The 25421-nt window shown below is 43.1% G+C and overlaps 1 protein-coding gene and 1 pseudogene across 2 annotated transcripts in view; both read left to right on the forward strand.

Annotated features, from left to right (window-relative positions):
• Nucleotides 1-25421, forward strand: part of ELF1 (E74 like ETS transcription factor 1) — a 122454-nt gene that overhangs the window by 3974 nt on the left and 93059 nt on the right. The window lies entirely within an intron of this gene.
• On the forward strand, nucleotides 6489-6979 carry LOC110255821 (small integral membrane protein 15-like; annotated as a pseudogene).

Here is a 25421-nt window from a genome sequence, read left to right on the forward strand (position 1 = left end):
TTTGAGGGGAGAGGGGGACACAAAGGGGTGAGAAGTGACTGCTCCTGTAGGTACAAGATTTCTTTTGTGGGTGATTAGGAAGTTCTACAATTAGATGATGAAGATGGTTGCACAACTCTATAAATATACTAAAAAGCACTGAATTCTGCTCTTTGTATGGATGAACTTCATGTTACGTCAATTGTATTCCACACAACTGTTAATAAAGATTGAGGCAATTAAAAGCATATAAATATTTTGTCTACATGCACATTCATCATTTGGATGTTAAATACTTAACAATAGTAGTGGAATGATAGACCACTGCAACTTTAGCTCGTAGATAATCCAGGAATGCAGCAAGAGCGCAGCAAACAGCAGAAGAAGGAGGTTAAAGTATACAGATAATTATGGTACAGTGCCTCGTGTGGTAAATGCGCAGAGGAGACTAAGCCAAGGGTTACAGGGCTTTGAAGGTCTCCAAAATACCACACGTGGGTTTGTGTGAAGGGAATGGGGAAAGGCCTCTAGGAGGCACCATTAGAGATGGGCTGGGAGAACTGGTCAGGCTTTTTGCTGGTTGAGATGATCTGGGGGTGGGGGGGAGGCAAGGTGATAAGAAGGAAGCAGGCAGAGGCAGAGGCAGAGGCCCATTAACTGCTGTTAGCACATTTAGGCTGAACCGATAGTACAAGTAGCATAGGAATGGACCAGCAGTAGTGGTGGTAGTGGTAATATCGATAGCAGTAGGAGTCATAGGAGTAGGCCTGTAGCATACGGCTGCCAAAATAGGCAGGGGTCTACAGGGGACAGTGTCAGTGCCGACAGGTCTCCTCTGGTGTCTTTATGATCCCCCACCCCCTGGCCTGCCTCTGATGGCTCATTCTTGGGAAGAGCTGTATCCTTGAGGGGTCTGGGGGTTTCTCCACCTTCCTCTAGCAGCTGTCAACCCAACACTGTGCAGTCCAGAGAATCTCTTTGGAGCAGAGGCCTTGCCTTCTCTCCCCTCTGTATCATCAGCATTGGGAGCAGTGCTTGGCATCAGGGAGCATTCAGAAAATACTGGAATGAGTGCATGAACACCAGGAAGTTGCAAGGTGTATTCAACGTGAAGTTTATTTTACACAGCTCCTTGACTCTTGTGCGGAGCATTTAGATGGGGGATTTTGGAAGGTTCTGATTGTGGAGGTCCTTGATTTTTGGTGCAAGGAGTTTACTAGCCAGGAAGATGGAGTTTCTGGGAATAAATGAAATTAAATTGGCAGTAGTGTGCAGGATTGTGTAGGTGGTGTCCACACTGACCAGGGTCGGGGGTCTTCTGTGGTCCATTGACCAAGGTTGGGGGTCTTCTGCAGTCCATTAATAATCTATCAGCTCTCCTTGCCTCTAGTATCTCTAAAAAGAGTGGTGGCAACAGAATAGAAAGGATTAGATAGAAGAGGTACATTGAAGGAAAAATTGAAGATGCCAGGAAGTAAATACTCCTCAAAGAAATAGGGAAGTTAGGAAGCATATTTTTTCCCCCAGAAGACAGTTTTTGCAGTTGTCAATCAGACAGTAAATTATTATTGCCCTTGTGTGTGTCTTTGTGTCTTTTTGAACCCTGAAATGGTATATTGAATTCACAGACAAAATTAAGGCTGTGAGACTGCCACCCTGTGGACAACGTAACTTAAAACTAAAATTCTCAAGAATTATAAAATTTCATTCATTTAACATTTACTGTTATAGAACTCCTTATGATTCTTTCACATGAGTATATGTGGTTATGCTCATTAAAGAGAAAGTTGAAATTAGTTTGTCTGGTGAACTTTTTCTGGGGCTTTTAAGGAAATGGAATTTAAATGTAATCAGTGGCTTTAGACTATTGCAAAGAAATTCAAGAATGCCTATAAGGAGTTCCTGCAGTGGCACCACAGGATCAGAGCCAGGATGAAGGTTCGATCCCCAGCCTGGCACAGTGGGTTAAAGGCTCCCCCACCTGTGGCTCAGATCTGATTCCTGGCCTAGGAACTCCATATGCCACAAGGTGAGAAAAAAGATAATAGAGACTAATGACTATTAAAAAAAAAAAAAAAAGAATTAAAAAAAAAGAACTCTTTTTAGAGGACATGTTTCTTTCTCTAGAAACTTCACATCCAAGAGTATGTCTTTTAAAACATTGTGGCATTTAGGCCTATTGTAATATGGTAATTTCTTTTCTGTTGTATTTTTTTATCCTATTTCATCGTTCATACATCCTCGAGAGTTATATTTCTCGACGAATATGTGAAAACTTCCCCCACTGTCCCCCGCCCAAGTGACATTGGTATTCCTTTTCCTTTTTTCGTGGAGTTGGATTTTATAGTTAGAAATTCTCCATGCTTTGATGAATTGCCTTTGTTATATTTATGTAAATAATTTGGATTTTATTATAGTCTTTTATTTAGAAGGGCAGTCTGCTCACAAATTAAACTGGTAAACTAGCTTGACTCAAAATGAAATGGTGGTTGCAAAAAAAATTGTCTGCTCTTTGCAACTCAGGAAATGGTTCTGTCTAGAACTCTGCAAAATACAACTTTCCCAGCAGATGAGCTGTTTACAGCCTAGTGTTGTAAATGGCTTTCATGCTTCCTGGAGGTGGCTGGAGTGGCGAGATAGCCATTTAGCACCTGAAATGTGTGTTCGGAGAAGAAGTGAGCTGAAGGCTCATCTGGGGTCACAGTCTGAGGAAGAGACTGGGTAACGGGTCACCTGAGCTCCTACCCCCTTAGGTTACCAGATATTTCCCTGGGGGGACCTTGCATTTTGGTGATGGAGAGATTTTCAAATATCATGTTAATGATTTTATATATTCACATATTTCTTGGAATTATTGCTCTCAAAAGTGGGGCATGACAAACATGCTAATACCCTTTCCATGTTTAGTTTTATTTAACTTTCTCAAAGTAAGTAGATAGGACCAGGAGTGACTTTTGAGCAGTGTTTTGGCTATATTTACATGTTCTAGTCTATAGGTGATGTATACCGTGTAATTTTAAGTGAAGTAGACTGTTAATGGTGAAAACGTAGATGTTTATCTGGGTCCACAACGTACATTTACCATGTAAAAAACAGTATTATTTAGGTATTGTGTAAGGAAAATAACTTTCAAAATACTTCAGGGTCTGTTTTTGGGACAAAGAGCCAGTGAAACTAGAGATATATTTTTGTCTTCTAATTTTCTTTGGTGTTTCTTTTTTTTTTTTTTTTTTTTGTCTTTTTGCCATTTCTTGGGCCCCTCCCGCGGCATATGGAGGTTCCCAGGCTAGGGGTCTAATCGGAGCTGTAGCCACCAGCCTATGCCAGAGCCACAGCAACGCCAGATCCAAGCCCCATCTACACCCTACACCACAGCTCACGGCAATGCCGGATCCTTAACCCACTGAGCAAGGGCAGGGATCCAACCCATAACCTCACGGTTCCTAGTCAGATTCGTTTCTGATGCGCCACGACGGGAACTCTGGAAACTTCCTTTTTAGCTTCGTTTTAGATTGGGGGGGGATGCTACTTGGCTAGTGACTTCTAGATCCAGAGTCTTCTAGGTAGTCTTAAATATTTACTTGTAGTTTAATCTTTTAATTTAGTTAACATTTCTTTTGGATTTGACATCCCAAGACCAGGATACATTTCTGATTAAGATGTGTTGATATGTTGCTTTGTGTGAAGCTTTTTATCTGTTTCCATTTTTAATTAAACCTTGAATTCCAGCTTTCAAGGTTATAATGGGATTTGTTTTATCCTAGTTTTCCTAACATCTTATTCCAAGGGCCCCAGAACACCCCACTGACTGGGGATGATGGGACCCTGCCACTCAGACACCCCCTGAGTAGGACAGGCACTGACCCAGCTGTAGAGCTGAAGTAGAAGGGAGAGTAAGACAGGGAAGGATTGTCCCAGGACACAGGTGGCAGGTAGGGGTGAGGGGAATTATTCTGCTGGAAGGCCAGACACACGCTTAAAGAACTCAAAACCTCAAGCAGGCTGCTGGCATCAGGACATTTCAGATATGAGTGGGAATGCCTTTCCATTATTACTAATTATTATTATTATTATTAATTTGCCATCTCGTATGGACCACAGTTTTTATTGTCTTTTAGAATCCTGCTTTGAGGAGTTCCCGTTGTGGCTCAGGCATTAATGAACCTGACTAGTATCCATGAGGACATGGGTTTGATCCCTGGTCTTGCTCAGTGAGTTAAGAATCCAGCGTTGCTCTGAGCTATAGTGTAGGTTGCAGATGCGGCTCAGATCCCACGTTGCTGCGTATAGGCCGGCAGCTGTAGCTCCCGATTGGACCTCTAGCCTGGGAACTTCCATGTGCCTAAAAAGACAAGAAAAAGAAAAAAAAAAACCCTGCTTTGAAAGACTGTTTTCTTCTTTTCCATTTTTAATATTAATACCATCTGGATTTGTCTTTTGCTAGTTCATAGGGCACATTTTAAGAGGGCTTCTAACCACATGTTTATAAGAAAAAGAAAGCACATAAAGTTTATATAAAAGCAAGTCTGCCACCTGACATGCATTAGGATGGCTGCTATCAAAACCCCACAAAAAAACCCAAATAATAAGTGTTGGTGAGGATGCAAGGAAATTGGAGCCCTTGTGTACTGTTCATGGGTATGTAAAACGGTGCAACCACTGTGGGAAGCAGTTTGGTGGCTCTTCATACAATTAGGAATAGAACCACCATATGATCCAGTAATTCTGTTTCTAGCTCTATACCCCAAAGCATTAAAAGCAGAGTCTCAGAGTTCCCGTTGTGGCGCAGTGGTTAACGAATCCAACTAGGAACCATGAGGTGGCGGGTTCGGTCCCTGGCCTTGCTCAGTGGGTTAAGGATCCGGCGTTGCCGTGAGCTGTGGTGTAGGTTGCAGACGCGGCTCGGATCCCGCGTTGCTGTGGCTCTGGCGTAGGCCAGTGGCTACAGCTCCGATTCCACCCCTAGCCTGGGAACCTCCATATGCCGCGGGAGTGGCCCTAGAAAGGGCAAAAAGACAAATAAATAAATAAAAAATAAAAGCAGAGTCTCAAAGAGATTTTATACATCCATGTTCTTTTTTAAAAATTTTTTATTGAAGTATAGTTGGTTGTGTTAATTTCTGTTTACAGCAAAGTGACTCACTTCTATATACATATTCTTTTTCATGTTGTTTCTTATTATGGTTTAGCATGGGATATTGAATACAGTTCCCTGAGCTCTAAGGTAGGACCTTGTATATGTAATAGTTTGCCTCTGTTAATCCCTACCTCCCAGTCCTTCCTCCTCTACCATACTCCCCCTCCCGGGAACCACAAGTCTCTTCTCTATGTCTTTGAGTCTGTTTCTGTATCATAGACAGCTTCATTTGTGTCCTATTTTAGAGTCCACATATAAGTGATATCATATGGTATTTGTCTTTCTCTGATTTATTTCACTTAGTGTTATCATCTCTAGGTTGCTGCAAATGGCATTTTTTCATTCTTTTTTAATAGCTGAGTAATATTCCATTGTGTAAATGTACCACATCTTAACCCCTTCGTCTGCTGATGGACATCTAGGTTGTTTCCATGTCTTGGCTGTTGCAAATAGCGCTACTATGAACATAGGGGTGCATGTATCTTTTTGAATTAGGGTTTTGTCCAGCTATATGCCCAGGAGTGTATCATAGGGCAACTCTATCTTTAGTTTTCTGAGGAACCTCCATACAGTTTTCCAGAGTGGTTGTACCAATGTACAATCCCACCAACCATGTGAGAGGGCTCCCATTTCTTCACACCCTCTGCAGCATTTATTTTTTGTAGGCTTTTTAATGATGGCCATTCTGCCTGGTGTACACCCATGTTCTTAGCAGCATTATGCACAGTAGCAAAAAGGTAGAAGTAACCCAAGTGTCCATTAGTGGATAAATGGATAAACAAAATAAGGTATTTACTTACACAGTGGAATATTTTTTGAGCCTTCAAAAGGAGGGAAATTCTGGCTTCTGGCCTGGGGGTGAGCAGGGAGTGGGGGTCAGAGCTCAGCATTCCGGGCGTGATGTAGGAGAGGCCGGTGGCGCCAGCTGCCGAGGTCTTGCCCCCATGCCTGGCGGTCGCCTATCCTGTGCCCACTACGCCAGGTGGGGCGGGGACCACCCTGCACACCCTCAGACCACCCTCTCTGCGAACCCCGCCGGGCCTGCACTCCCGGAGGCAGAGGGTCAGTCTTTTTTTTTGTTCGTTTTTTTTTGTCTTTTTGCCTTTTCTAGGGCCACTTCCCTCGGCATAGGGAGGTTCCCAGGCTAGGGGTGGAATCGGAGCTGTAGCCACCAGCCTACACCACAGCCACAGCCACGCAGGATCCGAGCCGAATCTTCGACCTACACCACAGCTCACGGCAGCGCGGGATCCTTAACCCACTGAGCAAGGCCAGGGATCGAACCCGCCACCTCATGGTTCCCAGTCGGATTCGTTAACCACTGCGCCACGACAGGAACTCCAAGAGGATCAGTCTTTTCAACCCAACCAGGACATAGAATTTAAGCCTTCTCTCAGAAGTGTCCGGTAGAGCTACAGCTAAGGGTCACCTGACCTTGTGATTGGCTAATCATCCCAGGACAAATTTGCTACTCAAGCATAAGACCGCTACAGAGATGTGTGATGTAAAAGCTTGGGCTGAGTATGTTGTAGAAGGGGCTGCAAAAGGACCCCTGTGGCTTCCTTACAACAGTTATTTTAGCCCTTTACTCCATCGTTTCTAGCAAGTGCTGTACTGTCCTGGAAATTGGCCAAGATCGAGGCCAGGGAAAAAGGAGCAAAAGAAGAAACAAAAACGTCAAGAATATGTTGCAAAAGCTAAACAGCTAAAAAAAGATCGAAGGAATGAATAGGCTCTGCAACTAGAGGAAAATCATTTGGAAAATTATGCAGCTCTGGAAGGACCACTAAGGTTTCTTTTCTGGACCTTATGACAGGAGTATTTAGTAAATGAAGTCTGAGCATATGGAAGAATCATGTTAGTTCTCACCTGTACTATATATAGCAACTTTTAGGCTTTGGTGTGGAAGTCTCTTGACAGTTACTGTAAATTGGCATTTATGCTACAAAGGCTTCTTTAGTCGTTTGCCTTTTTCGCAGTTTAAGTACTAAAAATGAAAACATCCTGTGGATAAAAATGACTTTAGAATGTGAACTCTATTCAAATAATGGCTTAAAATGGGGTCCTGTTCTGGACAAAGGAAGTTAAAAATGCAAAAATCAGAATTGTCCTAAAATGAGAAGTGTGCTTTAGGAGTTCCCGTTGTGGCTCAGTGGTTAACGAATCTGACTAGCATCCCTGAGGATGTGGGTTCCATCCCCGGCCTTGCTCAGTGGGTTATGGATCCAGTGTTGCCATGAGCTGTGGTGTAGGTTGCAGATGCAGCTGGGATCCCGAGTTGCTGTGTTCTGGCGTAGGCTGGAGGCTACAGCTCCGATTCGACCCCTAGCCTGGGAACCTCCATATGCCACGGGTGCAGCCCTAAAAGACAAAAAGACCAAAAAAAAAAAAAAAAAAAAGTGTGCTTTAGCTGAAGAGATTCAGTATATTACTTACATCTTTTATCATAACTGTTTATTTCTTGGAATAGAATCATTTCTGGCTTTCTCAGAGCAAAATAATATTCAATGAGTATTTCTATTTTCTGCATTTTTCTCATTTTGACTTTTGAGATACTGGTAATTATTAAACATTCTGCATTTTTTAAAATCTAATTTTATACAGAATTCTCATTATCTTAACTATTTAGAATAACACTTTCTGGATATAACAATTTTTGTACTTATGAACACTGCCATTTTCTTAGAAGTGACTTGTTGAATAGAGTAACATTCTGATTTAAAGCTGGCAGTAAAAAGGCCAAACTTGGTAGTCCCTTGGAACCAGCTTATTCTCACTTGTGCTAAGTAGAAATGTGAAGTAGTTAAAATGTCTGATCAGGACTTCCCGTCAAGGCTCAGCCGTTAATGAACCTGACTAAGCATCCATGAGGATGCAGATTCAGTCCCTGGTCTGGCTCAGTGGGTTAAGGATCTGACGTTGCCATGAGCTGTGGTGTAGGTTGCAGACGTGGCTTGGATCCCGTGTTGCTGTGGCTGTGGCGAAGCCTGTTGGCTGCAGCTCTGATTGGACCCTAAGCCTGGGAACCTCCACATGCCGTGACACAGGTGTGACCCTAAAAAGACCAAAAAAAAAAGTCTGATCAGATAATTTGCTGATTATATAGATACTACTTTTGTTTTTATTTCCATTCTTTGTTTCAATTCATGTGGTAGCAGTGCCTTATACTTTTTGGTCAAACAGGTTTGAAAATTAATATGTCAAATTTCTTATGAGGAAGTTTTAAAGAATAACAGTTAAGTCATATTTCACAAGAGGTAAAGGCTTATTTAACATTTGGAAAATTTTGTTCAGCATAGTTATTGGGCAAAAAGGTGTAAATTATGTCAAAATGAGAAGGAGCTAAAGGCTATTTCCTTTAAATAACTGGAACTTTTTAACATGGCTTTTATAAATGCATGGTTAATAATTTCATTAGCTGTTGGTAATTAATAGCTCATTAAGGTTTTTCTCACCTCCGATAATGAATTTTAAATTACAGAAAATTGTCCAGTAGCTTTAATTGAAAAATGAAACTAGACATTGAAATAAATTTGATACTTTTTATTTTTTAATTTAATTTAATTTTATTTTATTTTATTTGTCTTTTTGCCATTTCTTGGGCCGCTCCCGCGGCATATGGAAGTTCCCAGGTCTAATCGGAGCTGAAGCCGCTGGCCTACACCAGGGCCACAGCAACGCTGGATCCGAGCCGCGTCTGCAACCTACACCACAGCTCATGGCAACGCCGGATCCTTAACCCACTGAGCAAGGGCAGGGATCGAACCCGCAACCTCATGGTTCCTAGTCCAGATTTGTTTCCGCTGTGCCATGACGGGAACTCCTGATACTTTTTTATAAGAATAAAAAAGGAGGGAAATTCTGACACATGCTACATCATGAATGAATCTGGAGGACATTGTGCTAAGTGAAATAAGCCAATTACAAAAAGACAAATATGCATGATTCCACCTTCGTGTGGGACTGAGAGTAGTCAAAAATCATAGAGACAGCGGTAGAATGTTGATTTGGAAGGCTGGGGGAGGGCGAAGTTTTGCAAGATGAAGTGAATTCTGGAGATAGGTTGCGAAATGAACTCTAGTGATTGGGAAACAGTATGAATGTCCTTATTACCACTGAACAGTATACCTAAATGGTGAAGATGGTAAAACACATATATATAACACCACAATTTTTAAAAGGCAAATTTGTATTTGGATATGCAAATTATAAGAGTAAAAAGCATCTGTAGTGACATCGAAGCTAATAATTCAGTCAGTGTTTAGGTGCTAGTTGCTGGGGATATAACAATGAAAAAGGCAGACAGATCCTTTACATCTCATCGGGAAAGACAAAGACATTGGTTGGACAAATTGAAAAGTGGTTTGCATGTTAGATACATTAATAGGGGGACCATTCACAGAGTAGATGGGGAGTTCCCATTGTGGCGCAGTGGTTAACGAATCTGACTAGGAACCATGAGGTTGTGGGTTCGATCCCTGGCCTTGCTCAGTGGGTTAAGGATCCCACGTGGCTGTGGCTGTGGTGTAGGCCAGTGGCTATAGCTCCGATAAGACCCCTAGCTTGGGAATCTCCATATGCCGAAGGAGCAGCCCTAGAAAAGGCAAACAAGACAAACAAACAAACAAAAAAACAGAGTAGATGGAAAGGACTGTATTGCAGAGGCTTTCCTGGAGTTCCCATCATGGCTCAGTGGTAACAAACCTGACTAGTATCCATGAGGACTCAGGTTCGATTCCCTGGCCTTGCTCAGTAGGTTAAGGATCCCGAGTTGGCATGTGCCGGCAGCCGCAACTCTGATTTCAATCCTAGCCTGGGAACTTTCAAATGCTGTGGGTGTAACCCTATACAGACAAAAAAAGAGAAAAGGCTTCCCTAAGGAAATGACATTTAAACTGGATTTGAAGGGTGGATAAGCATTGGCCAGGAGAAAGAAGGGATGGAAAGTGATGGGAGCCGGGGGGCAGGGGGGGGGGCGGGGGGGGGCGGGGGGGGGCATTATGCAAATATTCCAAAGCAGGAAAGCAAGGGTGTGCTTTGGGATATGGAAGAAGGTCTTGACGGCTTTAGTGTATTGGAATGTGATAGAAGATGAGAATGGCAAGTATCAGATCAAATAAGGTATTGTAGGTCACATTAAGGATTTTGAGTTTTAAACAGAGTGGGCAGATACTGAGCTTTAAGGCAGGGTGTATGGAGGTAGAATGAGGTGAAAGTAAAAGAAAAAAAATACGATTTTTTAAAATTTTAATGTGCCTTTTTAATTTTTTTCTTTTTAGTGTTTTTTTTTTTTTTTTTTTTTTTGGCTTTTTAGGGCTCCACCTGCAGCACATGGAAGTTCCCAGACTAGGGGTCGATTCAGAGCTACAGCTGTCAGCTTACACCACAGCACCTTGGGATCTGAGCCACATCTGCAGCCTATACCACAGCTCACAGCAACGCCAGATCCTCAGTGGGGACTGAACCCACATCCTCATGGATACGGGTTGGATTCATTTCTACTGCTCCACAAGTGGGAAATCCTAGCATGCCCTTTAAATATAAGCTACGGACTTAATCTGGTGCTTGAATGTCAGAGGGAACCGTGGTTCCATTATATTTATTCAGATGCTGTATAGTTGCCAGCGTGGCCTGTTAATTTGGTACCGTGTACTTAAAGCGTGGTTGAAGGGAGTTGTCAAGGGTAATTGACCAGAGGTGATTTTCGCCTTGGACTCCGATTTGGTAGTGAAACCCTGCAAACGGATGGGTTTGCCCAGGGGGAGTCTGGAGTGAGAAGAAGCTTTTCCACAGACCTCTTAGGACCTCTGGGGTTCAGTGGTGCCGTGGAGGACGTGGGGCAGAGCAGACGGAGGAAAAGCAGCGAAGAATTAGGGGAAAACCAGGAGAGAGCAATGATTAGTCCAACAAAACAAGTTCTGCCGGTTTTAATTGGATTTAGTTCTGTGTGATCATTGACTTTGGTTAGAATGGATTGAATGCCTAGTAGGGGCAGAGTTAGATTCCAATGAGTCAAAGAAGGAGCGGGAAATGCAAAAATGGAGTATAGACAAATCTTTGAGCAAGGTCGGCTGTGGAGGGGGCTGAGAAGAGTGGTAAATGAGTGTGACAGTTGGGGATGTCAACTATTTTTTTTTTCATTATAAAGAAAAGCTTGAATAAAAAAATGCCTTCTTGGAGTTCCCATCGTAGTGCAGTGGAAATGAATCTGACTAGGAACCATGAGGTTGTGGGTTTGATCCCTGGCCTCGCTCAGTGGGTTAAGGATCCTCCAGCGTTGCTGTGAGCTGTGGTGTAGGTCGCAGACTGGCTCCGATCTGGTGTTGCTGTGGCTGGGGTATAGGCTGGCAGCTGGAGCTGTGATTGGACCCCTAGCCTGGGAACCTCCATATGCTGCGGGTGCAGCCCTAAAAAGGCAAAAGACAAAAAAAAGCCTCCTTTAGATCTGTGAAATATTTGAAACATATATTAAACATCCTACTGAATCCCTAAATAGGATCTGTTGAATTATAAATATCATCCCACTGACTTAATCCGGATACGACGGTGTTGTGGGGCTGTGTACACACAGGTGCAATCTGTCAGGCCTGCTGCGGTACAAAGGTCTGTGTGACGCTCTAGTAATTTCTGGTCATCTGGGGAGTAAAAAATAAGAGAATTCTGAGTTCATTGAAGACCTAATCTTTGGTGTCAGACTCAGGAGTGTGTCTTTAGGTGATTCTCACGCGTGCGTTCTGTGGATTGGCTTTGGAGAATGGTCTCGAGAATGTTCTACTTTGAAGTCCTACATGCTTTTTAAAAGCTCTCTCATGAAGCTTAAAAGAGATATGTTATGTCACACACTTAGTAAGGAAAGATCTTTACAGTTTTGTCCTCCTGTATGATTTGGGGTCGTGCTAACAGTTGTGGGTTTTTTAGGATGAAGCTAGCTTGATCTTTTTTTTTTTGGCTTTTGGTTTTTAGGGCCGCTCCTGTGGCATATGGAGGTTCCCAGGCTAGGGGTTGAATTGGAGCTGTAGCTGCTGGCCTCCACCACAGCCACAGCCACAGCCAGGCTTCATCTGGGACCTCCACCACAGCTCACGGCAATGTCAGATCCTTAACCCACCAAGCAAGGCCAGGGATCGAACACACCACCTCATGGTTCCTAGTTGGCTTTGTTTCTGCTGCAGCATGGGGACCTCCGATCTTTTTTCTTGATTGTAAAGGGGATACCCGTTCTGGATAAGTACTTCTCTAGCCACCGTTCATACTTCTTCCCTCCTCTCTGAGCTAAGGGCCGTGTTGCTTCCTCCTCTTGCCTTGCCTTTGTTTGCTCTTACAACGTCCTCTGCTGATAGTATTCTTCTCCAGCCTCTTTTACAGGGCTGCTCCCTTATCACTGAGGTCTCAAAACAGCTGTCACATTTTCTAAGAGGCCTTCCTATCTAAAGTAGGTTTTCTTGGTCACCCTGTATGTCACTTTGTTGATTTCCTTCATGTGGGAACAGGGACTATGCCTCAAATGTTTACTTGAGTCCACAGGTAAACCAACTATATCCTGAGTTTGCAGAATGGTGCCAGGCACATAGCTACTTCAGTACCAAATGACACAGGTGAATAATACAGATCATCAAAACTTTACTAACCAGGAGTTCCCATCGTGGCACAGTGGTGAACGAATCCGACTAGGAACCATGAGGTTGCAGGTTCGATCCCTGGCCTTGCTCAGTGGGTTTAGGATCCGGCGTTGCAGACGTGGCTCGGATCCCATGTTGCTGTGGCTCTGGCGTAGGCTGGTGGCTGCAGCTCCGATTGGACCCCTAGCCTGGGAACCTCCATATGCCGCGGGAGCGGCCCTAGAAAAGGCAAAAAGACAAAAAAAAAATTTTTACTAACCAGCATACGTTCTATAACCTTTCAGCTGATCATTGTTTCAGATATTGAAATGTGGACCATACATGTATAAATGTTGTTTGCACAGTGATAAAACATACTGTTTTCTTTTTTAATTTAATTTTTAAAAATCGAAGTATTGTTGACTTCCAATGTTGTAATCATTTCTGCTGTACAGCAAAGTGATTCAGTCATATGTAGATGTACACTCTTTTTTTGTTGTTGTTTTTGTTTTTTGTCTTTTCCAGGGCTGCACCTGAGGCATATGGAGGTTCCCAGGCTAGGGGTTGAATCGGAGCCGTAGCCACCGGCCTACACCAGAGCCACAGCCACTCGGGATCCGAGCCGCATCTGCAACCTACACCACAGCTCACAGCAACACCGGATCCTTAACCCACTGAGCGAGGCCAGGGATCGAACCCACAATCTCATCGCTCCTAGTCAGATTCGTTAACCACTGAGCCATGACGGGAACTCTGATATACACTCTTTTTTAAAAAAATTCTTTTTCCTTGTGGCTTATCATAGGACATTGAATATAGTTCTTTGTGCAATACAATAGGATCTTGTTTATTCCCTCCATGGCTAATAGCTTCCATCTGCTAACCCCAGCCTCTCCTTCCATCCCTCCCCTTGGCTACCACAAGTCTGTTCTTGTCCATGAGTCTGTTTCTCTTTCATAGATAAGGTTCGTTTGTGTCTATTTTAGATTTCACGTATAAATGATATCATATGGAATTTGTCTTTCTCTTTCTGACTTCACTTTGAGAATCAATAGTTGCATCCATGTTGCTGCAAATGGCATTATTTTGTATTCTCAGTCCATCTCTCTCCCTCTTCCCTTCCCCCTGGCAACCACAAATCAAGTAGTATTCTGTGGTATGTATGTACCACATCATCTTAATCTATTCCTCTGTTGATGGACATTTAGGTTGTTTCCATGTCTTGGCTATTGCGAATAGTCCTGCTGTGGACATAGGGGTGCATGTGTCTTTTTGAATTGTTTGGTCTGGATATATGCCTGGGAGGGGGATTGCCGGATCTTAGGGTAGTTCTATTTGTATTTTTCTGAGGAACCTCCATGCCGTTTTCCACAGTGGTTACACCAGCTTAACGTTTCCACTAATAGAGAAGGAAGATTCCCTTTTCACCACATCCTCTCCAGCATTTATTATGTGTAGACTTTTAATTTTATTTTATTTTTGTCTTTTAAGGTTGCACCCATGGCATGTGGAAGTTCCCAGGCTAGGGGTCGAATTGGAGCTGTAGCTGCCAGCCTGCACCACAGCCACAGCAGCATGGGATCTGAGCTTTGTCTGTGACCTACACCACAGCTCACAGCAACGCCGGATCCTTAACCAGCTGAGTGAGGCTAGGAATCAAACCTGTGTCCTCATGGATAGATACTAGTCAGATTCATTTTCACTGAGCCATGATGGGAACGCCTATTTGTAGACTTCTTAATGATGGCCGTTCTCTGCTCTGAGGTTGTGAGAATGAAATACCTTTGAACATCTTCTCTTGTTTGGCCACATTTTGTTTTTGTTTTTGTTTTGTTTTTTGTCTTTTTGCTTTTTCTAGGGCCACTTCCCAGGCTAGGGGTCTAATCAGAGCTGTCGCCGCTGGCCTATGCCAGAGCCACAGCAATGTGGGATCCGAGCTGCATCTGCGACCTACACTACAGCTCACGGCAACGCCAGATCCTTAACCCACTGAGCAAGGCCAAGGATCGAACCCGCAACCTCATGTTCCTACTCGGATTCATTAACCACTGCACCAGATGGGAACTCCGATTTGGCCACATTTTCTGAATTGCCCATTCATGTCCAGTGCCCATTTTGCTATTTGAGTGATTCAGTTAATAGTTTTTTCTTTCCTGACACATTTTATTGCGAAAGGTGGTTTTATGCCACATCTCCAGCAACGCTGGAGCCTTAACCCACTGTGCCTGGCTGGGGGTTGAACCTGCATCTCAAGGCTCCAGAGATGCCCCACCAATTCTTCTGTGCCACAGCAGGAACTCCTGAAAGTTTTTAAACACACCCACCATCTCGATTTTACCATGAACATTTTATAATATTTGCTTTACCACACTTTTATCTTCTATCTAAAGTAAATTGCAGGTATTAACACATTTCCATCTAAATATTTTAGCATACTTATCACTGACTATAGTTCCAATATTTACCTTTTATCCTTTTGAGGTAAGATTTGCGCAAAATTAAATCCATGACTATTTTTTTGCAGTTTAAGCATTTTAAGTGAAAACAGAATAGAATGTTCATTGGTCAATATTTGAAGAGGCCAAGGCTGTTTTTGAGAATGAACCCACTGTTTGCAGTTCCATCTTGTATTGTCTTTCTTACACACCCACAATATAGTGCCTAATATTTCTAGCTGGTTTTGTTTGTTTGTTTCTTTTGGGCTGCACCCATGGCATGTGGAAGTTTCCAGGCCAAGGATGGAACCCATGCACGGTCGTGCCCCGAGCCACAGCTGTGATAATGTCAGGTCCTTAATCTGCTGTGCCGCAGGAGAACTCCAAGAACTTATATTTTTTTTGAAAGTGTTTGCTGAGTTCAACACATGTGTTTGCCTACATAAGCCAAACCTAAGACTAGGCTTTGTTTATTTTTTTCTTAAAAAAATTTTTTTTGGGTCCTGTTTTCTCCCCTACTTTATCTTTTGCCCTACCTTTGGTTATGGCGCTTTTGAATTTTTATATAGTCAAATGTCATCCTTTTCTTCTCTTTTTTTCTGCTATTGTGTCATACAGAGAAAGACATTCCTTACTGAATAGTATATAAACGCTTTGAAATTGTTAGCCAGTACTCTCTAGTGAACAGTCTTCTCTTCTGTGGCTTTTTTGCCCCTGAAAAAATAGAATTTAATGTTTTCGTTGATGCCATTTTCATTATAATCTAAGTTTGTGTATGGTATCAAATTTCTTGCCACAGCTGTGGCAATGCCAGATCCTCCAGATTCTTTGACTCACTGCGCTGAGCTGGGGATCAAATCTGCACCTCTGCAGTGACCCGAGGCCACTGCGGTTGGATTCCTAACCTGCTGTGCCACAGTGCCACAGTGGGTACCCCCAAATTTCTTTTTTGATAGTATCAGATCTCTTTTAAAGAATACCCTCTTCTTTTTGTTTTGTTTTCTTTTCGATTTGTAGGGCTGCACCTGTGGCATAGGGAAGTTCCCAGGCTAGGGGTTGAATTGGGGCTACAGCTGCTGGCATAGGTCACAGCTACAGCAACGCCAGATCCAAGCTACATCTGTGACCTACACCACAGCTCGAGGCAATGCTGGGTCCTTAACCCACTGGGCGGGACCAGGGATCGAACCTGTGTCCTCATGGATACTAGTCAGGTTCATTTCCCCTGAGCCACAATGGAACTGCAGAATACCCTATTCTATTTAATGTCTTTATCCTACATTTAGTTACTTGAGATAATGTATTGTCTGATAAAGTACATCCTTTTTCCCTTTTTTTTTTTTTTTTTTAAAGATTCCCTCACTTTTCTAATAGTGTTTCTTTCAGATGAACTTTAGCAGGTGTCTTGAAGGATGGGGAGAAAGGATAGTGGGAAATAGCAGCGAGAACAAAGGCAGAGGGATGGGAAAATCCTGGGAACTTGTTACTCTAACTTGTCTGAATCCTTCATCTGTGGAGCAGATGACACGTGCTTACTTTAGTATCCTTAGATTTGGGACATGTCTGTTAAGGTGGTTCAAACTAAATTCTGAAGTTCAGGATGTTTATGAAGTTTTAAAAATTTGGGATCTTATAGAAAGGGCACAGGATTCTAGAGAGACAATGGTCTTAAGTCCCTACTTTAAATGAGCAAGTCATAATGTGTGTGTGTGTGTGTGTGTGTGTGTGTGTGTGTGTGTATTTGTCTATTTAGGCCTGCATCCGTGGCATGTGGAGGTTCCCAGGCTAGGGGTTGATGCGGAGCTGTAGCTGCTGGCCTATATCACAACGCAGGATCTGAGCCGCATCTGCGACCTACACCACAGCTCACGGCAGCGCCGGATCCTTAACCCACTGAGCAAGGCCAAGGATCGAACCCGCAACCTCATGGATACTAGTTGGGTTCGTTAACCACTGAGCCACAATGGGAACTCCAACAAGTCATAATTTTCGAACAGCTATATGTACCCCCTATATTTTTCATGATTCTATGGGTGGGCTGAGTGCTTCTTCAGAGCGGACTCAGCTGGCGCTGGCTCCCTAATGCAGGGTGGCTTCCGTCTCATGGCTGGGACCTCTCCATGTGGCTCTCATCCTCCTTGGTGGCAAAAGGGATCCCAGCAGCAAGAGAGGGCGAGCCCCTATGTGCCTAAACTTTTTAAGCCTCAGCTTGTGTTTTATTTGTCGTTACCCATCAGCCAAAGAAAATCACTTGCCCAATTCTGCATTTAAGGGATGGAAAAGTAGACGCAGCCTCTTAATAGGAGAAACACTAAGTCACTAAGTCGTAGTGATTACTGCCGTAGGTTACCTACAGGAGGTAAAGGCATCAGTTACCCGGATATTCAACAGAAAAGCTTCTGAGGCAGTAAGAACAGTCTCTGCAAAGACCTGGGAGGCACGAATACTTGATGTATTCATGGGATGGCAAGGAGAGGTCGGTGTGAGCAGCAGAGGGGAGCAGGCGGGTTGTAGGAAGAGAGACCATCACAGAGGCTGGCCAGGGTACCATCTTGGAGTCCTTGTAAGCACTCAGGAAGACTTGTTTGTGAAAACGGGAACTACAATAGGGTTTCAAAGCAGAAGTGATATGATCTGACATACCTCTTTATTTAAACATTTTTTATTGAAGTGTATTTGATATATGGTGTTGCAATGGTTTCGAGTGTGTAACAAAATGATTCAGTTATACATACATATATAGCTATTTTTTCAGGTTCTTTTCCTTAGAGGCTATTATAAAATATTGAGAATAATCACCTGTTCTATACAGGTGGTCCTTGTTGGTTTTATATATATATATATATATATATATATATATATATATTTTTTTTTTTTTGTCTTTTTGCCGTTTCTCGGGCCGCTCCCACAGCATATGGAAGTTCCCAGGCTAGGGGTCTAATTGGAACCGTAGCCACCGGCCTACACCACAGCCACAGCAACTCGGGATCCGAGCCTTGTCTGTGACCTGCACCACAGCTCATGGCAATGCCGGATCCTTAACCCACTGAGCAAGGCCAGGGATCGAACCTGCAACCTCATGGTTCCTAGTTGGATTCGTTAACCACTGAGCCACGATAGGGAACTCCTGTCTGTTTTATATATAGGAGTGTGTATATGTTGATCCCCAACTCCTAATGTATCCCTCCCCCACTTACTCCTTTGGTAGTTGCAAGTTGTTTTCTGTGTCTGTCAGTCTCTTTCTGTTTTGTACATAAATTCATTTTTATCTTTTTTTTTTTTTTTTTTTAGATTCCACAAATACGTGATATATCATATATTTGTCTTTCTGTGTCTGGCTTACTTTGGTTAGTAGGATAATCTCTGGGTCTATCCGTGTTGCTCCAAATGGCATTGTTTCATTCTTTTTATGGCTGAGTCATAGTCCACTATATAAATATACCCCATCTGCTCTATCCACGTATCTGGTGATGGATATTTAGGTTGTTTCCACCGACATATCTTTTTTCATGGATTACTTCTGACTGCTGCTTTGAGAGTAGCTTATAGAGAGGGAAGAAGAGAAGCCAGAAGGCTACATGGAGTACAGCAGTGATGCAGTTGAGATGACAATGACAACAATGCAGTTAAGTGGCGATCACGTTCTGTATCTGTTTTGAAGATGGAAGCAACAGGATTTCCTGGCACATTGGCTGTAGCTATATGACAGTCAAGAGCCAAGTTTTTTGTCTTGAGCCACTAGAAGTATTGAATAGGTACCAGGAGGACTGCAGAAAACTTGAGATTTTGGAGGGAAGATCAAGAATTCAGGCTCGGGGAGTTCCTGCTGTGGTGCAGTGGTTAACGAATCCAACTAGGAGCCATGAGGTTGCGGGTTCAATCCCTGGCCTTGCTCAGTGGGTTAAGGATCCGGCGTTGCCGTGAGCTGTGGTGTAGGTTGCAGATGCGGCTCAGATCCTGCATTGCTGTGGCCGTGGTGTAGGCCAGCGGCTATAGCTCCGATTCGACCTCTAGCCTGGGACCATCCATATGCCGTGGGAAGCGGCCCTAGAAAAGGCAAAAAGACAAAAAAAAAAAAAAAAAAATTCAGGTTCGGATATGTTAAGTTTGAGGAGACGATGAGGTGGTGGAATGGAGTTGTCAAGTGAGAAGAATCTGTGGTATAGGAAGGAGACCTGGAGAGAGACATTTGAGAACATTAAAATACTTAGAACATCAGAGTTCTTGTTGTGGCGCAGCGGAAACGAATCTGGCTAATATCCATGAGGATGCGGGTTCGATCCTTGACCTTGCTTAGTGGGTCAGGGATCTGGCCATGAGCTGTGGTGTCGGTGGCAGATGTGGCTTGGATCTGGTGTGGCTGTGGCTGTGGCTGTGGTGTAGGCTGGCGGCTACAGCTCCAATTCCACCCCCTAGCCTGGGAACCTCCATAGGCATTTCTCCACAGCAGAAATTAACACAATTATAAACCAACTATACGTCAATAAAATATTTTTTTAAATAAATGAAAAAAAAAAAGCCTGAAGGGGACACAAAACCAGAAGTTGAAAGAAAGGGCTACAATTGGATAATGAGTCCTAATCCATTGGGAGTTCTCTTCTTTGTTCTCTCCCCTCTCTGCCTCTAATTTTATTTGTAGACTGTTAACATAATGAGATGTTCAGGTGTAAGCCCTGGGACTAATCCAGAAGCTGTTCTCTCTTCAAAAACACGGAGCTTTGCTGCTGTGGGCTTGATCCTTAAACAGGGCTGCCAGATGCAGCCTAGCCAACCTATCCATTGGAACTGGACTGTTCAGGAAAGCGAGAAAGGGGCCTTGCTTTATGTAGTTTAGACTTTGCAAAAATGACCTGAGAATTGTGCAGAGGAGACATAAGCAGATTTATCATTGAGCCAATATTTAGTTGAACCTCCAAATGTTTCCATTCAGTAAATATTTATTAAACAACTCCTATGGGTCAGGAATGCCATCTGGCTGAAATAAATGACCAATAAGACATGTAAATAAATGATCAAAAAAAAAAAAAAAAGCTGTTTTACCCAATGATCCAGCAGAATAGGCAGGAGGAATTATGAAGGAAATCCGTTCACCTCTCGGCCTCCCAAACCTGAAATGCTTTGCATGTTGTGCAAATTGTGGCAGTGTGTCGGTGTGTACACGGCTGGATAAACAGTGTGATCCGCTTATCTGTCAGATCACTTACAAAATGCTGTGGGAGCACAAAGGAGGAAGTGACTAGTTCTTCCTTTTCATGGTAGAAGAAAAGGGCTTTGCAGGAGATGCACTAGGTGGGGAAGGTCAGCAGATGTAGAGAAAGCATGACATGCTTTGACTGAATAATAAATTCAGTCACGGCGAATGGTAGGGTGTACACAACAACGGAGCAAGGTCACAGGTGAGGCTATGGCGTAGTACATCAAAGTCATGTTCAAAAATATCTTGTATGGGAGTTCCCATCGTGGCTCAGTGGTTAAGAAATCTGACTAGGAACCGTGAGGTTGCGGGTTCGATCCCTGGCCTTGCTCATCGGGTTAAGGATCCGGTGTTGCCGTGAGCTGTGGTGTAGGTTGCACGATGCGGCTTGGATCCCGCATTGCTGTGGCTCTGGCGAAGGCTGGTGGCTACAGCTCCGATTGGACCCCTAGCCTGGGAACCTCCATATGCCGTGGGAGTGGCCCTAGAAAAGGCAAAAAGACGAAAAAAAAAAAAATCTTGTATGGGAATTTATTCTGCAGGTGCTGGTAAACCATTGACATTTTTAATTTTTTTAATAATTTTTATTTTTTCCGTTTTAGCTGGTTTACAGTGTTCTGTCAATTTTCTACTATACAGCAAAGTGACCCAGTCCCACATACAGGTATACATTCTTTTTCTCACGTTATCCTCCATGATGTTCCATCACCAGTGTCTAGATATAGTTCCCTGTGCTGTACAGCAGGATCTCATGGCTTATCCACACCAAATGCAATAGTTTGCAAAACTTTTTAAAAATTTTTAATAGGAAGATTAGGAGATAGAATTTATGAGAAAGTCCTTTGGAAAGACTTCATTCTTGAATTGGGAAATCAAAGGTTGATAGAATTTTGAGTTACAAACTTTTATACACTGAGAGTGGGCACTGCTAATAAGTCACGTAATTTATTTAGAATCTCTTTGACCCCCTCGAGGTGACATACACTAGGTAACAAAACTACACTAAAATCATCAGAAGGAGCTCCCGTCGTGGCACAGTGGTTAACGAATCCGACTAGGAACCATGAGGTTGCGGGTTTGATTCCTGCCCTCACTCCATGGGTTAAGGATCCGGTGTTGTCGTGAGCTGTGGTGTCGGTCACAGACGCGGCTCGGATCCCGTGTTGCTGTGGCTCTGGCATAGGCTGGTGGCTACAGCTCCGATTCGACCCCTAGCCTGGGAACCTCCATATGCCGCGGGAGCGGCCCAAGAAATAGCAAAAAAAAAAAAAAAAAAAGACAAAAAAAAAAAAAAAAATCATCAGAGGATGTAGGATGGTATTGGTGCCTGAAAGAGAAAGGAATGTATTTTTGCTTTATGAGATTATCGCAGACATTTTTCTTAAAGATTCTGGCATTTAACTTATTTTAAAATGATTTTTATAGTTACTTATGATGGAACCTGATGGAGGATAATGTGAGAAAAAGAATGTATATATATGTGCGTGACCGGGTCTCTTTGCTGTACTGTAGAAATAGACAGAACATGGTACACCAACTATAATGGAAAAAATAAAGATTATTATAAAAAAAAAAAGAAAATGATTTTCGGCTCACAGAAGATTGCATAAATAGTACAGAGTTCCTGTATATTTTTCATGTCTTCCAATAATGTTGACATCTTGCATAATCACAGTAAGTACAATGATCAACATGAAGAAATGAACACTGGGATAATACCATTAACTAAACTCTAGACTTGAGGAGGCTTTATATAGTTTTTCGCTGATGTCCTTTCCCTGTTCCACGACCCATCCACGGCACATACGTTGCACTTAGCTGTCACGTCTCCATTCAAATCTGTGATGGCTCCTTGTCCTTCTGACCTTGATACTTTGCAGAGTACTGGTCAGGTATTTTTTTGTAGAACGTCCCTCAGTTTGATCTTGTTTGATATTTTCTAATGATGGAGTAATACATTGTTGGACTATCGGAGTTAAAAACAGTTATTTTGGAGTTCCCGTCGTGGCGCAGTGGTTAACGAATCCGACTAGGAACCATGAGGTTGCGGGTTCGATCCCTGCCCTTGCTCAGTGGATTAAGGATCCGGCGTTGCCGTGAGCTGTGGTGTAGGTTGCAGACGCGGCTCGGATCCCGCGTTGCTGTGGCCCTGGCGTAGGCCGGTGGCTATAGCTCTGATTAGACCCCTAGCCTGGGAACCTCCATATGCCACGGAAGTGGCCCAAAGAAATAGCAAAAAGACCAAAAAAAAAAAAAAAAACAGTTATTTTTTAATTTATCATAGGGTAAAATTAATTTTTTTCTATACAATTCTGCGAGCTTTTAACACCAATATAAATTGGTGTAGCCACCACCATAATAAGGAGATAGAACAATTCCATGATTCTCAGAACTCCCCTCATGCTTGCTCTGTCTCTGTGGTCGGTCACACCCTCCCCCAGTACATCCCTACAGCCACTGACCTCGTCTCCATCATTAGAGTCTTGAATGTCATATAAACAGAATTGTGTAGGGTATAAACTTTTGATACTGGCTTCTTTCACTCAGTGTAATGCTTTTAAGAGTCATCCAGGAGTTCCCATCGTGGCTCAGTGGTTAATGAATCCAACTAGGAACCATGAGGTGGCGGGTTCGATCCCTGGCCTTGCTCAGTGGGTTAAGGATCCAGCGTTTGCCGTGAGCTGTGGTGTAGGTTGGAGATGTGGCTCGGATCCCACGTTGCTGTGGCTCTGGTGTCTGCTGGCGGCTACGGCTCCAATTCGACCCCTAGCCTGGGAACCTCCATATATGCCATGGGAGCGGCCCTAGAAAAGGCCAAAAAAAAAAAAAAAAGGTCATCCAAGTTGTGTTTATCAATACTTTATTTTATTTTGTTGCTGAGTATGGGTGTACTACTAGTATGTTTGTTTATCCCCCCTTTTTTGGTTGGTATTTAATTTGTGTTTTGGCACTATAATAAACAAAAGTCAGGTTTTTTTTGTGGATTCCATGGCAAGTAGCTAATGTTAGTATCTTCATTTCTCCATTTTAGCCAGTAGTATGATTAAGAGAAGTTGAAGTTCTACATAAAATTCCCTTGCTTTTCTGTTTATATTTGGTTCTTCTTTTTATTGAAAAACAAATGTGATAGCAAGGTACTTTTTTTTTTTTTTTTTTTTTTTTTTTGCATGTTTCTGGGTTATAATCTTTGGGGTTAAGCATTCTGTGGTTCAGGCCTTACAGCAGAAAGTCAAACCAGGTAAGCCATTGGTCCGTAAGCAATGATGACTCTGCCTTGAGTGTGTTTATTCATGAGGAAGCCATATGCTAAGCTTTTTTTTTTTAAATTATTTAAAGTTTTATTGAATATAGTTGATTTACAGTGCTAAGTTTTTTTTTTTATTAATGTCCTTGCAAATAGGGCCTTGAATTTGTTTTGTAGATTAAAAAAACAAAAATAGACATAGTCTAAATCAAGCTAGTTTAAACTAAGAAGCTTGACTTCTGTCATATTGTCTTAAATTTTACTAATGGCAAAAGAGAATTGTCTTTGTAAGAGCATGGAGGTTTTTGTTTTGCTATTTTAGGGCCACACCTGCAGCATATGGAGGTTCCCAGGCTGGGTGTCGAATCAGAGCTGTAGCTGTCGGCCTACACCACAGCCACAGCAACTCAGGATCCAAGCCATGTCTGCAACCTACACCACAGCTCACGGCAACACTGGATCCTTAACCCACTGAGCAAGGCCAGGGATCAAACCTGAATCCTCATGGGTTCTAGTAGGGTTTGTTAACCACTGAGCCACGAAGGAATTCCTGAGTTTTTTGTTTTTTTTTGGGGGGGGGTGTCTTTTTTGCCATTTCTTGGGCTGCTCCCGCGGCATATGGAGGTTCCCATGCTAGGGTTTGAATCAGAGCTGTAGCCACTGGCCTACACCACAGCCACAGCAACTCAGGATCCGAGCTGTGTCTGGGACCTACACCACAGCTCACAGCAACACTGGATCCTTAACCCGCTGAGCGAGGCCAGGGATTGAACCCTCATCCTCATGGATCCTAGTCAGGTTTGCTAGTCGGGTTCTTTACTGCTGAGCCACGATGGGAACTTCTGAGACTTCTTTTTTAAATGTAGCCTTAATGTGATTTTCGTTTTCAGTTCCTCAGTCTTTGAGAGACTCTGGAATGATGAAACATCAGAACTAAAATGGATCTTCAAAATTACGAGATTAGAAGCTGCATGATACAGTGCCTTCCCTTAAGTGGGTAACTGGTTTATCAGTGTAGACACAGAGTTGTGCACAATTAACTACAATGCAAAATGGAATGTCCCGGGCAATAGAAAAGGCTCTGCTTTTCTCAAATAGCCATCCTCTGTCCCCACCTCTGCCAAATCTCTTCTTAGTGCCTTCACAGCAATATTACTTTCTGAAGTTCCCATCGTGGCACCGCAGAAATGAATCCGACTAGGAACCCATGAGGTTGCGGGTTCGATCCCTGGTCTCCCTCAGTGGGTTAAGGATCCAGCATTGCCGTGAGCTGTGGTGTAGGTTGCAGCCATGGCTCGGATCTGGTGTTGCTGTGGCTGTGGTGTAGGCTGGCAGCTGTAGCTCTGATTCATCCCCTGGCCTGGGAACCGCTGTATGTACGGCGCAGGTGTAGCCCTAAAAAGCAAAAAAAAAAAAAAAAAAAATTGCTTTCTCTCTTTAGTTTCTCACCTCTCATTCTCCCCTAAACTCTCTCTAATCAGATGTTTTGCTTGCCTTTTTTTTTTCTTTTTTCTTTTTTTTGGTATTGTTGTTTCTCTCCCTCTACCACACCATGAAAAAACTCATCTTTCAACATCAGCAGTGATGTGTCCCTGTTGCTAAATCAACTATCCTTTTCCTCTCCGACCTTATCTTTTTGATCTGTCGTCCGCCTTTGGCACAGTTGCTCATTGTTTCCTTCTGAAAATACTTTCCCTGGAGTTTCAGGATACTCACACTTGCCTTCGTAGCCTGCTGTGTTTTCTAGATACTCCTGCTCAGCCTTCGTTGCTTCTTCTACCTCATCTCCCCTACCTCCGAATGTTGGCGTGTCCCAAGAGTCTGTTGTTACCAC

Source organism: Sus scrofa, chromosome 11 (assembly GCF_054392235.1).
Source record: "Sus scrofa isolate SSC_HxYL_T2T_F1_AM1 chromosome 11, Sscrofa_HxYL_maternal_Yorkshire_Landrace_v2.0, whole genome shotgun sequence".
In the NCBI taxonomy this organism is placed as follows: domain Eukaryota; kingdom Metazoa; phylum Chordata; class Mammalia; order Artiodactyla; family Suidae; genus Sus; species Sus scrofa.